The 13,605-nt window shown below is 46.0% G+C and overlaps 1 pseudogene; it reads right to left on the minus strand.

Annotated features, from left to right (window-relative positions):
• Positions 1-999: 999 nt before the first annotated feature.
• The window catches only part of LOC131571686 (E3 ubiquitin-protein ligase BRE1A-like), a 49,219-nt pseudogene continuing 36,613 nt past the window's right edge, over positions 1,000-13,605 (minus strand).

A 13,605-nucleotide genomic window follows, 5' to 3' on the forward strand; every position in this document is an offset into this window, starting at 1 on the left:
GACATCTCTGCCAGAATTCCCAGCAGCCATGACAAAATGACTGCAGAAATAATGCAGCATCCTGGCTCTCGTGGGGGCCTTATTCCTGTTGTGTCAGGAATAAGGCACTGGGGATACAGCCAGAGGGACAAAAGTTGCTCTAGCTGAGCATATTTTGAAAGGAGAGGAAGGAAGAAATTGTGTCTCTGCTATTGAAGTTTAAAGCTTGTGAGAAATGTTTTGAAGAACTGGATAAAGAAAGGGAGAACAGACAGACAGTACCTAAGGCAGGAGAACAAGAAAAATAAACCAAAAAATAGCTTTAGTAAGAATTTGTGCATAACACGGTTAATCTTTGTGGTAAAGCTGCAGCAAAGGGATTCTGAAAGCCCTTTTCTGAGAAGGACAATGACAGCAATGCCTCAGCCTAGGGGAAGGTGAGCACATCAACCAGGGCTCCTGAGTGGAATGCTATTTCTAAGGGTCTCCAAGATCTCTCCTTTCTCCTCTTCTGGACATTTAGATGTGTTTGTTTGGGGCTAGGGTTTCCTAGTGCACCAGCCCTTAGGGGTTCTTGCCCAGGCTCAGGAAGATCACAGGTACCTAAGGAGTTGCTCCACTGAGTCTACAGATTCATTTCCTTGGCCTCTGTTGGACCTGGTAATTGAGAAACTCTTCCTTTCCAGGAGCAGTGCCATTCCTTGATGGGATTTAATTAGCAGAGCTCTCAAATGAAGCTCTCACAGATCTCTGCTGCAGCTCAGCTTCCATCCCACCAAGGCAGCGGCACGTTCCCACCTTGGCAGTGTGAAAGGGAGGGATGGGAAATTTCCTCTCAGGCACAAAGAACACACAAAAACGAGGGCAAGACCAAAGGGACAGGGCCAAAGGGACAGAAGCAAGATCAAGAGTGTGTTTCTTTCGAGACCCTGAAGGCCGCTGCCAGGAGATGCTACAGCCCAGGCAGCAGAAGCTGAGAGGGAGGGAGGGAGGCTCGGCAGCAGCAGGGGCTCAGAGGCCTCAGCCGATGTCGATCCTGTGGGAGTCGCTGGCCCCGAAAGCCGCGCTGCACTTGGGGCACTTGCGCTGCCGGGGGCCATAGCGTGGCCACACGCACTCCAAGCAGAAAACATGGAAGCACTTGTTGAGCACTGCATCCTTCTTGTGCATGCTGCAGCACGGGCACGTCAGGCAGGCCTGCAACACACACACACACACACACACACACACACACACACACACACACACAGAGACACACAGACAGACACACTCAGACAGGCAGACACACCGACACACACAGACAGACACACACAGACTCACACATAGACACACACACACACACACACACATACAGACACATGCAGACACACACACACACAGACACACACAGAGACACACAGGCACACAGACACACACATGCACACACACACACAGACACACACACACGGACAGACACATAGACACACAGACACACTGACAGAGAGCTGTGAGGGGCGCTGCAGCCCAGCTGCTGTGCTCAGAGATGTCTCAACATGAAGGTCCTTCCAATCCTCAGAAGGACAATGTGGTTTCTCCAGTGCCAGAGTACAGATGAGAGATGTCAGATACTGGAAGCGTGTCTGCACATCTTCTGACTAAGGTAAAAAGGGAAGCTGAGGGACACAGGTACTCATCTTGCAATCCTTGTTTTCCTCCATCAGGATCTCATCACAGTTGGGAACCATGTCAGGCTTCTTTGTGGTCTCCAGCCTTCTGCGCAACCCAGAAATATCTTCCAGCACAAAAACAGGAGACCAAGAGAAGGAGCAGTAAATTCTCTATCAGCTTCTTCAGGGACAAAAGAGGATATGCATCTGGCTAAGTCATACCACCCATAGTTTCATCCTCTATAATCCAAGAGGCAACATGTTTCTCTGATGCTACAAGTATTGTCAGTTATCAGGGGACAAAATCTGAAAGAGCCAAGACCTCCTGAAGCCAAAATCAAAGTGAAACTGGACACCAAGAGCAGTTCAGCTGAAACCCTCGGCAAGCTCAATGTACAAGAAGGACACCAAGGCAAACCGATCTTGAAGGAGTGTGCATAGGATATGTACCTCAGCCCTTTTGAAGTTGAACATCTCTTTCTCTCTAGTTACTCTGTTTTCCTCAATCTCTTCCTGAAAATCATGTAACTTCTTCTGAGCCAGTTCTAGCTGGGCCTTCAGATCATCTGCAAGCTGGGCTGCATCCATGGCCTGAGAAAGAAAACCAGTATATAAGGACCAAACATAGAAGAATAGCTCTAGTGGCTTCTAGTCCCTTGTTATTACCTTATTATCAACAAGTTTTAATCATTTAGCTTCAAGATTCCTTTGGGCAGAGCCAAACCTTGGCATGCTGCAAAGCACATCACTTAGAAAAACACTAGTGATCATCCAAATCTCTTCTCAAGGTATTTTCAGCCTTCCAGCTTCAACATCTTCTCTAATAAATTGTTCAGAGGCAGTTCTATAGCTGAACTAGACAGAACTGCAAGATACCTATTTCTAACAATCTTCTCTCTTCACCAGCTCTCTTCTGACTTTATAACCAAATGCCCTAATAACACTAATTGTCATATTAAGCACAGGTGACTCTGCTGAATTCTCCCTAGCTTCTCCTCACAGTGATATTCTAGCTTTTCTTTTTGCCTGTTTTAATGTAATTTCTGCATTTCTACTAAACTTTAACAACAAAGGCAGCACAAGACTTGGTCTTATTTTACTGGTAACACACCTACTTTACTATCTTAGGAATTTGTTAAAAGTGTTCATACTCCCCACCTATATCTCCTTTTGCTTACCCCATCTTTGCTATAAAAGCTTTCACCCCAGTTCATCAGGCTGCTGTCTTTTTCTTTACCAGAAAAACATATAACCTGCTTCTCCTTACCAAAACAAAACATCAGTCTCCAGTGCTTTAATCATAATTTTCTCCAGGACTCCTCAGCCTTCTGATACACTCATCCAAAACCAGGGAATACCAGGTTCTGTAATGCCAGTGAGAGCTCAGAGCCTTCCCTGCCTCCCCAAGCTCCCCCTCACAGCCCAAGAGGAAAGGAAGACGTTGCTCACCTTGTGTTTGTTCATTTCCGGGGCCTGTGTTTGCAGCCCCAGCTCCCTGTCTCCTGTTCCAATCCTGCTCTGCAGTAAGTGTTCCCTCTCCTCCAGCTTCTGATCCACCTGCCGCTGGGCATCCATCTTGGAAAGGGACACGGAGGGAACAGAAGGAATGAATGAATGCATGCTCTGTGGGTCTTCAGAGCTGTCATTCAAGCTGCAGCTAAAACTATCCCTGCTTCCCCATCACCAGGGAGCACATCTTCGGCTTGCCTTTTTCTCCCTGAACAGCTGTGCTTGTATCCAGAGAGCTGTACCCAGCTCTCTCTGGTCAACACTTTAAAAGTTAGCAGTCAAATATTTGCAACAAAGTCTTAAATTTTGGGCAGTGGCTTAAAGACTTGCTGTAAGGCAGTGAACAGTTCCACTTCTTTTGGCAACGTCTAGCAGTGCCTCACCACCCTCTGAGTGAAGAATTTCTTTCTAACATCTAATATAAGCCTGCCCTCTTTCAGTTTAAAACCCCTGCCTCTTGTCCTGTAATTGTATGCTCACATAAAAAGTTCCTCTCCCTCATTTTCCTAAGCCCCTTTCAGGTACTGGAAGGCTGGAATGAAGTCCCCCCTGAGTCTTCTCCAAGCTGAACAGGCCCAGCTCTCTCCGCCTGTTCTTGTAGCAGAGGGGCTCATTTCTTCTCACCATCTTTACAGCCTCCTCTGGAGGAGGAGGAGCCCTCCAGAGGTCCATGTGTCTTTCCTGTGCTGAGGACCCCAGAAGAGCTGGATGAAACACTGCAGCTGGGCTCTCACAAGGGCAGAGCAGAGGGGCAGAATCCCCTCCCTCAGCCTGCTGCCCACGCTGCTTTGGATGCAGCCCAGGATGCAGTTGGCTTTCTGGGCTCCCAGCATGCGCCGCTGGGTCAGGTCCAGTCTCTCATCCAGCAGAATCCAAGAGTCCTTCTCTGCTCTGGTGCTCTCAGTGATTTCCTCTCCCAGCCTGTGCCCATGTCTGAGATAGTTCAGACTGAACCATCGTTTCCTGTAAGAGCCAAAATGAGAGATGCAGGACTCCAAGCAGCTCTCCAAAATGCAGTTTATTCCATCCAAGATGTTACAGCAGTCCAGGTGACACGGGTGACAGAGCCTGTGCCTACAGCTGTCAGCTCCAGCTGTAGGCAGGCCTGGAGACCCTTTGGTTTTGGTTACAATGCATTATATACTTTTCTTTGCTGAGCATCTTAATACAATAGAACCAATTTATACCTTAACTATTATCTATAGTCTATCATAACTACTATAATTACCATATTTATGTTACTAGTCTCCAGTCACTAAAAGTTAGTATGTCACAGTTTAAGCTAGAAGTTGTTTTCCAGTTTTCTTGCAGTGGAAATTCTGAGACCATTTTTCTACTTGTAACTTTGCTGACTTGTTTGCCTGTGCTATCTTTCTTCTTGGTAAAAACACCTTCTTGTTTGAGGTGGGTTTATCCTTTGCTCTAAGTCATAAAAACCTCTTCTAATTAACATACCCTTTGCCTCCTTGGTTATCCAGTAAGACTGGCTTAGCAATTCTTTTCTTCTGTGGGAAAAGGGCTGGTGTTGATTTTCAGGGGCCTGTGACCTGAAGTGGCTGCTGCCTCCAGAAATTCCACACTGTGCAGGATGCCTCCCAGGCCCATGCTGGCACCAGTGCCAACTTGGGCTGCTTTGACAGCAATAAGAAATGAATACTAATAGATGAAATTTGGGAAAAAAAACAGCACTTTATTAACAAGCAGAATGCCTGAAAAGCAAGAAAAAAGGCCAGTAGCTTCTAGATATCAAACTGTCAGACCTCACCGTCCCCCCACTGGAACAAAGACCCAAAATTCCAGAGAAAAATCCCCTCAGGACATGCGTTACAAGATGGCACTGGGTTCTCCTTCAGGAAGAGCAGGAGCTATCATGGAGTAGTTCCAGCAGCAGATGAAAGTTCAGTGGCTTGTCCAGCATTGACCTTCTCCCAGTGCAGAGCTCCGTGGAGTGGGCACGGCAGGTGAAGCAGCTGGGCTGGAGCCCCTCAGTGTCTTTTCTCCCCGGTGTGGCTCAGCTCACAGACTCTCGGGCTGGGAGCAGGGCTGCTCCGCTTCTGCCAGCACCATATCCCTGGGCTTGGACAAACAGATTTCTGCCAGGAGAGCCCTGCAGACTGACACACATATCTTTCATAAAGGCCACAAAAACAACTACAAACTCTCTGCCTACAGCAGCTTTCAGAAAGGGCTGCAGAATTCCAGGACAGCTTAAAGTGGGAGGCAGAAGGCTTTTGTCTTGATCCTGCCTGCAGAATTCTTGATGATCTGATGCAACTTTATTCAGATGTAACATGAGAGCTGAGTTTCTATATTGGAATATTTCATGATGAGTGACAAGCCTTGGGAGGACAAGGTACAGGACTGACGTGTGAAACCAAGAGCCTGTCCTCCAAAACGACCTGCTTAACTGTCCATTTTATTACTCTCGTATTTATTCCACATTAATAAGCAAAACCAAGCTTTCCTTGGAGGTAAAACAGGCATGGGATACACTACAGTCCCTCGCAGGGTCACCAGGGCTGGCAGTGACAAAGCAGGCAGTCTGCTTCATTGTGAACCACTACAGAGCTACATCCCACTGTGTTTTTAAGTAGCATGGTATTATTAAGACCTTCTTTTCTGCATGAGATACAGAATGGAGGTCCCAAATTATTTTCATGCAAGCATGCAGTAAAGAACTTATCCTGCTCTCCTAATGAAGCTTTGGCTTGGGCAATTACACTCTTCCCATTCATCTTTTGATGCAGACACTCCAGGTTTTCCCCCACACCCCTGCAAGGCTGGCAGTGTCTGTTTTCCATTTACTCTTCTTCCCTAGAGCCAGTACAGTGGCTGCTTTGAAACTAAAAGCTCTGAGATCTGGATATCATGAAGGAGCATGAAATGCTAATTAAGTGCTCACATTGGTAATCCCCAGCTCTGCCCTTCGCAGAGCTCTGAAGCAGCGGCAGGAGGACCATGCATCATGCATCATTGCTGTTTATGGATGTTCATATTTCTTGGTGTGCAAGAGCAGTAGCTTTGAGGAGGGCCAAAAATGTCCCTCTTCAACCACTGGCTGTGTAAGGAGATGTGAAGTTTCACAGCCATTTTTAGGATATTTTAGAAAGATCTAAGAGACTGTTGTGGCATGGAGCAGGCCCCCAATCTTGTCTCCAAAGAAATCCCCAAAGGACACATTCACTCTGCTGCTGATGGCAACCCCATAAGCTCATGGAGCAGTTTTCCCTGCAACATGCCACCCTGCCTGGGCTTTACTAGGCCAGGACTAGACCCATAGCTAAGCAAACACATGCAGGCACGTGGCACATAGAGTTTTTCCTGCAGAAAACCCAATTAACCCATTCACATGCAGTTCCTTCTGTAACATCTGAAGCTGGCAGCCATGAGGATTTTGCTGTTAAAAGGTTACAGAATGCTCTGGGCCCAGAAGTGGTTTTCCTAAGGCAAAGCAAATTGAAATGTGAAGTATAAAAGCTTCAAATTACTATGAAAGGAAACTGTAGAATAATTTCTGGAAAGGCAGCATTGTCAATGATCATGCAGCCCACCAATAGCTGGAGTGAAATACAGAATTGCTTGTTCCAGCTATGCAGGAATTCATTACCCTGGCAAGCACTGGTCCATGGGAACAAATGATCCCCTAGCTCTGGGCTGAATGGCACCCAGTGGAGTGTAAATAGATTGGAGGAACCCTTGTCACTCATTATTGGCCTCACAGTCCACTCATCCCTCAGCAAGCAAGTTGCAAACAACACAGTTAGACTGCTGTCCTGGGTAAATATACATACTGGTGACTTTTCCAAAGCTGTGCATCATTTTCCAGTGAAATACACAACTTCATCTTACCTATGAAATTGTGATTGAAGACACCTGTGAGCCAGATCTGTGTGAGATGGAAAAGGAGCAAAGCTTTGCCATTTGGGCACACTCCTCTTGGTTTCTTTGCTCAGGCCTTTGGTGAGCACAGAATAAATCTACAAGGAAAACTTTTGACTGGACAGGATCTTTTGGGTCCATTGTCCCCCAAACATGTGAACAGGTGGTCCCATTGTAATGCCAAGTAACAAAGAGCAGCACAAATGACACAAAGAAGCCATGGTGGAAGAGGAAGCAGAGCGGCCCAATGAGGAAAGCATGTGGTGAGACACTGTCACATCGAGTGAGCTGCACTCCCATAACCTCTAGGCTAGCAGGTCCTGGTCTCACATTCTCCTTTTGGTTCATTTCAATTTTATTTATTTATCGAAAAGCAGGGCACCCCCAACCAGAGAATGATTGGCATAGACTCCATTGATTCAGAAGGCTAAACAATTGCTTTATTAAAAGTACATGATATTCTATTATACTATACTATATTAAAGAACACTATACTACAAATAATACTAAAGAAAAACCTGTGACTGTCTGGAGACAGCCAGGATACAGCATTGACCCAATAGGCCAATTAATATGAACCACCGTCACCGGAATCCAATTAGAAACTCAATTCAAGTAAACAATCTTTCTAACACATTCCACATGTGCAAAACAACAGGAGCAGCAAGCAGAGATAAAAAATGTTTCCTCTTCTTCTCTTTGTGCTTCTCCAGCAAAAATCCTCTGAGAGAGAATTCTCTCTCTCTCTCTGTTTAGAGAATGTGAATGCCACATTTATTTAACTTTTTTAAATCATCAAAGAAAAATACAATTAAAAATAAGTAATCAAAATTTCAAGATACAATGAAAACACAGTTATTCAAAACTACAATTCTAAAAATCTGAACATAGGTACACCTGCAATTGTAAAGCCTAACATATAAATTCTAATCTTCAGTCTTCACACAGGCGGCAGCTTCTTCCTGTGCTTGGAGGAATGACAGCTCTTCCAACAGGATGCAAGGACTTCCTGGTGAAGAGACAACAGGAAGCGTGCAGAGAAGGCTTCTTGGTAAAGAGTGTAGCCAGTCAGGCCTGCAAAGTGGAAACACAAAGTGTAACAGAGGCTGCAATGTAAACCTAAAGCAGCTAAAGGTACATGTTTCATGGGATACATATCCTGGAAATTTATAAATAGTTGCGCAGGGAAACATGCCCCTGATGGCAGAAACTTGAAGCAGGCCAGGGCAAAACCCTGCCCCACTTCCCAAAAGATACCACAAGAACAGCCTGGTCTCTGGGCTGCCCTGGGACAGCAGGGAGCCCAGAGCCCTGTGCTCTCCAGGAATGCCTCAGATGCACATGCACCCTCCTGCTCCTCTCCCTTCCCCACAGCTCAGCAGCCCTACAGCTCTAGGGGCACTGGCAGCAGCACAGCTCCTTGCAGGGGACACATGCAGGGCACAACTGTTCCTTGGCAATGTGCACACCTCTCTGGGCTGCCACAAGACCCTTCTTCCCAGCAGAGAGCCGCCAGGCTCCCACCTCACCTCTGTGTGAAGCTGATCCATGCTTGGTCTTCAACTTGTCCTCAGTCTGGAGTTGCTTCAGGCCCCCCATGCCATGACTAGGAAGGGTGATGGGCAAAGCGGGGGCAGATGCACGCCCTTCCTTAGTGTTTTATCATTTTCAGCACAGCTAAAATGTCACATCCGGTGGTGTCCAACTCAGCACTTGGTCAGCTTTCTGGAGAACATCAAACCTTCACCAGCCCAAAAGGCTGGAGAGGTTTTGCTGCACCTGTGGAGGCTTGCTGTCAGCACACTTGATCAGCTGGGTGCTCATCACCTTGCAGAGGGCACAGGCCAGCTTGGTGACCACAGCGCAGACGTTGGCGCTTCACACAGGCAGCACCTTGTTCTCCAGGCAGGACCAGAGCACGGGCAGGGCGTAGCGCTGCACCATTTCAGGGCTCCTGGCATAAAACCATTCCACAAGCACTGCCGGGACAGACACACAGCTCCCTACCCACCAGCCTCGATGCAAACAAGGATCTACCTCTGCTTTTGCTTCTTGGGAGCCTCTCTGGCCAAGATCAGTGAAACAGCACTCAGAGCCCCATTACCCAGAAATGGGCATTGCAGCTGATCATCCTTGAAACAGAACCACCAACCCCTCAGGACTAATTTCTCCAACCAGAGCCTGTGGCAGATTTTGTACCTTTACTAAATCATTTCACAATCTGTTTCGGCGTGAACAACGACTGAAATGTCAAACTTCCTTTTTTTCCATTAAGTTGTCTAAACCCACACAGAAGATTTGGAAATGCGCCCTAGAGAGGCAATTGAGAGATTTCTAATAAAAGAGATTATTCCATTTTTGTAACTTTGATGACAAGAGGCAAAAGTCTTATCTGGCTTTTGATCTGTGGCACACAGCAAAGGGCAGTATTAGAATACACTTCAAAACTCCAGCCCACCAGAGATGGCTGCTGCTTGACAGCTGGATGAGAAAGATCAGTGACTAGCTGGTGTCTTTAGCAGAATGCTTTTGTGACTTCCAGCAAAGAGCTGTGGCAAACCTCAGGGTGTCTTAAAGAATTACTCAGACCCCATTGCCCTGGCATTTGAGCATCTCCACATTTTTATGGCATTTCCCCTCTCAATGTTAATAGCATTTTCCCTTATCATGTCCACTGAAATAGGGGCAATAGAGAGAGAAAAATAATACACAGGGGACTGAAATTTAACCAAAACACAAGTGTTCCCTAACATCATTGTCTCTGAAATCTGCTCTCTGCTCATTTTCTGAACTATATCAAACACAGACAAAAATTGACTACCAACAGGTTTCTTGCATGGCAGATTTGGCTGAGAGACCAAAAGCTGAAATATGCTCTGGAGACCGTTCTTATTTTCTGATCAGGCAAAATGTTATGCAGTAGCCATTTATTATTCTGTGGTGGAAGAGACTTCATTTTCTCTATGATGTTAATCCACCAGCACCTTAATGTGACAATTCAACACTGAAACATCTCCTGAAAGTACCCCAAACCAATTCTGCTAAGCAGAAAAAGGGTTATGGTACCCATTTTATATTGGGAGTTCATTTGAATTTAAATGTCATTTAAGAAATTGGTGACTACGGAACATGAGGAAGGAACAGCTGTCTGTTCCTACTAAATCTCAGAGAGAACATCTGCTCTTTCTAAAGCAGTCCTAATTTATGCTTAATTCCTTTCTTTGAAAAAGAGATCAAAATAACTGCAAAACTAAATTCCCTATTGCTGGAGATCTACTTTACTCAAATGTTCTTTAAAGGGCCTTTGACATCCTAATCATTGAACATGCCCTTTTGAGATTCCCAGTGAAGACACCAAGTGTATTACACCTTGCATTTAAAGATGTTGGCATAATTAGCAGTGGATTTAGCCCCAGTTCATGCAAGGCTATCAGTTATCTTCTCTACTATCTATTGAGATTATAATTTTTCCATTCCTTGGCTACTGCTGACATAGCAAGCTCCTCTGAGGAATCAATTATCAGCTGCATTTGTAGCACTTTGGACAGTGCAGACACAGGAAGACACAGTTTGCACACCCTGAACTGCTCAGTCCAGTGCCACTTGGACAGCACAGGCAGGGAGCCCCAGCACTCTGCTTCTGCCCCCGTGCCCCCAAAGCCTGCCTTGCACTAAATCTGTGCCTCTATGACCTGTGTTGAGTTTTGACCTGAGCTGTGACCCCCTGGCTCTGCCAGCTCTTCAGCTTCAAAACTTTGCAGGAGAAAAACAAGGATTCTGTGAGAACAAAACAAACCAATTCCCTGAAACAGCTTTTGCCACCATTTTCCCTTAAGGACCACAGACATCCTCAGGCTTCCAAGAGAGGAGCCAGCTGGGGTATTTTTAGCCCCTCCCTCTCCTGCAGGTGGGTTCTGAGATGCCCCAGTGAGAGCTCAGCCCTGAGGCTGAGCGCTGCCCCCATCTCAGATGCTGCCCAGCTCTGCAGCAACCAGGGAAAACCTGCCAAATCCACCTGCCTTGGCTATTGGGCAGCAGGGACAAGCTCAGCCCCTCCTGATTAGGAGGAGCTAGTCTGCTGCCTGTTCACAGGCATTCCCTGTCAATACTCCCTCAGAGACCTCTTGCCTTAGAAGGGGAGGCCATACCTGTGATATGCTCTGTGACATCCAGCAGGGCTTGGCCACTCAGTTTGCTCCATTGGTGGCTGAGCTCTTTCATCAGTGACACTTCATCTACAAGTGAAACACACGTTTCTGCTCACTTGTGTGAGGTCATAGCAGAAAGGAGAGTGAGGAGGAGGAAAAGAGGAGGAGCAACCCCATTTTATACAATAAAATAAACTTCTGCTTATTTTTGAATCCTTTTTGTCTTTCCTTCCAGCCTACTTGGCAGAGTTTTAAATTCCAAAAGAAAAGCTCTCCTTTCACATTTGTAAATCCAAAGTTGTCTGCTGTACCAGGAGCTATGTTAAAATATTTCACATCAGGGACCTCAACAGTTCAATCACATGGAAGCACTGAAAAGGTTTTGCATCCCAGAGCAAAAAGGAAGAAACCCATATTGGGACACAGAAAGGCACTGAGTCAGGCAGTTTGTCAGTTCACAGAGCAGCTGAGGTAGAGAAAGTGGAAACTCCCCTTGAAGACCTGCCTCTTCAACACTCCATTTTTCAGGTGTATTCCCCCAGTGTGGCATTTTCAGAGCTGACATAAATCTGTGTGGCAAAGGAATTTACAGCAGCCCTTGCCTATGCAGGTATTTGCTGTTGCCATCTTGCCCCATGCAAAACAACATCTGGAACAAGGCATCATTGACAGCTGGATTGAGACCTGTTTGTTCTAAAGAAATTAACTTGGTGAATCACCAGTTCGTCTTTGGAAAAAGAAGACAAAGAAGAAAAGTGGGAAATAGGCAGCTAATGCCTCTAATGTAGAGCCTTCCAGGTGGCTACTCTGCAGAAGCTCTGATGGGCCTGTGTCCCTTCATACCAGCAGGAAAGCTGTTCATTTGGGAAGTCAGATGGGGCCCAAGCAAACTCCAAAACCCCTTTGTCTCTGAACTGTAGCAAAGTTCTAGTCCACGACTTGCTCTTCAGACCAGCAGCACAGAGCCAAGGGAGCCTGGGACTGTTGGGAAATGCTGCTGCACATTCCAGCCTGTTGGGGACTGGTACATAAGGACTGCACCAGCACAGCTTCTGGTGGGTGTCAGCTGGAGCGTTCCACAGACAACAGCTCCCAAGGCACTCAGCGCTCTCTTGTGTGGGACAGACAGAGACACAGTTGAGAAGAGTCCATGTCAGGGCTTAGCCTTACCTAAATGAGTAACAGATTTGTCCAGTGCCTTCACAGCTGCAGCATGAACCCCGGAATCCTTTGCGTTCAGGTTCCTTGTTATCCCTTCCACCAAACAGTTCATCACCGGGTTCAGGGCACCTTCCAGGAGTCCTATGATTTCTGCCAGCACGTCCAGTGCTTTCTCCTTCACTCTCTTGTGGGTGTCATTTATTCTCAGGACAAAATAATCAAAAATCTGTGAAGAGAACAAACAACATGAAAGCTGGATTAAAATGACCTCGTTTGAAGAGAGGATGTAGAAATGAGCACTTGGCAATATAGAAGATGAAAGTGATCCTTTCTGTCAGGTCAGCCCTTGCTTGCACAATTTCACTGTTTTCCTGTGGGCCACTCACTGGAATGGTTGCTCAATCTGATGCTGCTGGAAAGATTTTCTCCCGTTTTTAAGAGGTTTGGTTGGGGACAGAAAAGTTCCTATGATATTTCTCTCCATCTATAAATCATTAAATCAATTCCATTTATTACTGTAAAAGTCTACCTTTGCTTTACAAGTATGGAAGCAGATATTTACCGTGCCCATTCTTCTATATAATTGCCTCAAGTACTGAGGGCAGTTATGATTTTATCAAAACTATGGCTGGAGGAAATTTAAGCTTTATTTTGTTTGTCTCAGAACCTGTGTCTAGAGAAGGACAGGCCTCTGATCAACTCTTCCAGGATCCAGACCATTTCTCTAACAGGTGGATTTCTGAAATGTAATGTGCTGTACAGCTCTCATTAGAGCAGGTTCAGTCCCTTGACAGCCACATTATCAGGCACCATTTTCTGGAAAGGGATAAAAAACAGCTACTGGGAAGAGAAAGGATAGATCTGTCCTTAGCTGTTTTCCTCCTTTTCCAAAGAAAAATAGCACCCCCCCCAAGAAGAGTGAGCACCATCTTTACCAAGAGGAATAGGGATGAGGTTGGAAATGAGTAGCCAGAGTTTTGCCTGAGCAAGACAAGATGGAGTTTACAGAAGTACCCTTTTAAAAACATTTCGTTTAAACCAACCCAGCCTGAAGCTTCTCTTCCCCATGAAAAACTATTTTTTGTGTAGAGAATAATTGCCAGGCTTTCAATGGCTGGATTCCCTTCACTTCACCCAACTAGCAGTAGGAGACAGCAGCAGTTACATCAGCAGAAAATTCTGCCATCATCTGATAAATGGCAGCAATAGGCACCTGTCAGACAAATACAGCTGGACTGAAATAACTTGTCCTGAAGCCTGGACCTGAATTAAATTTTTTCTGG

The sequence above is a fragment of the Ammospiza caudacuta genome, chromosome Z (genome assembly GCF_027887145.1).
Source record: "Ammospiza caudacuta isolate bAmmCau1 chromosome Z, bAmmCau1.pri, whole genome shotgun sequence".
Taxonomy (NCBI): Eukaryota; Metazoa; Chordata; class Aves; order Passeriformes; family Passerellidae; genus Ammospiza; species Ammospiza caudacuta.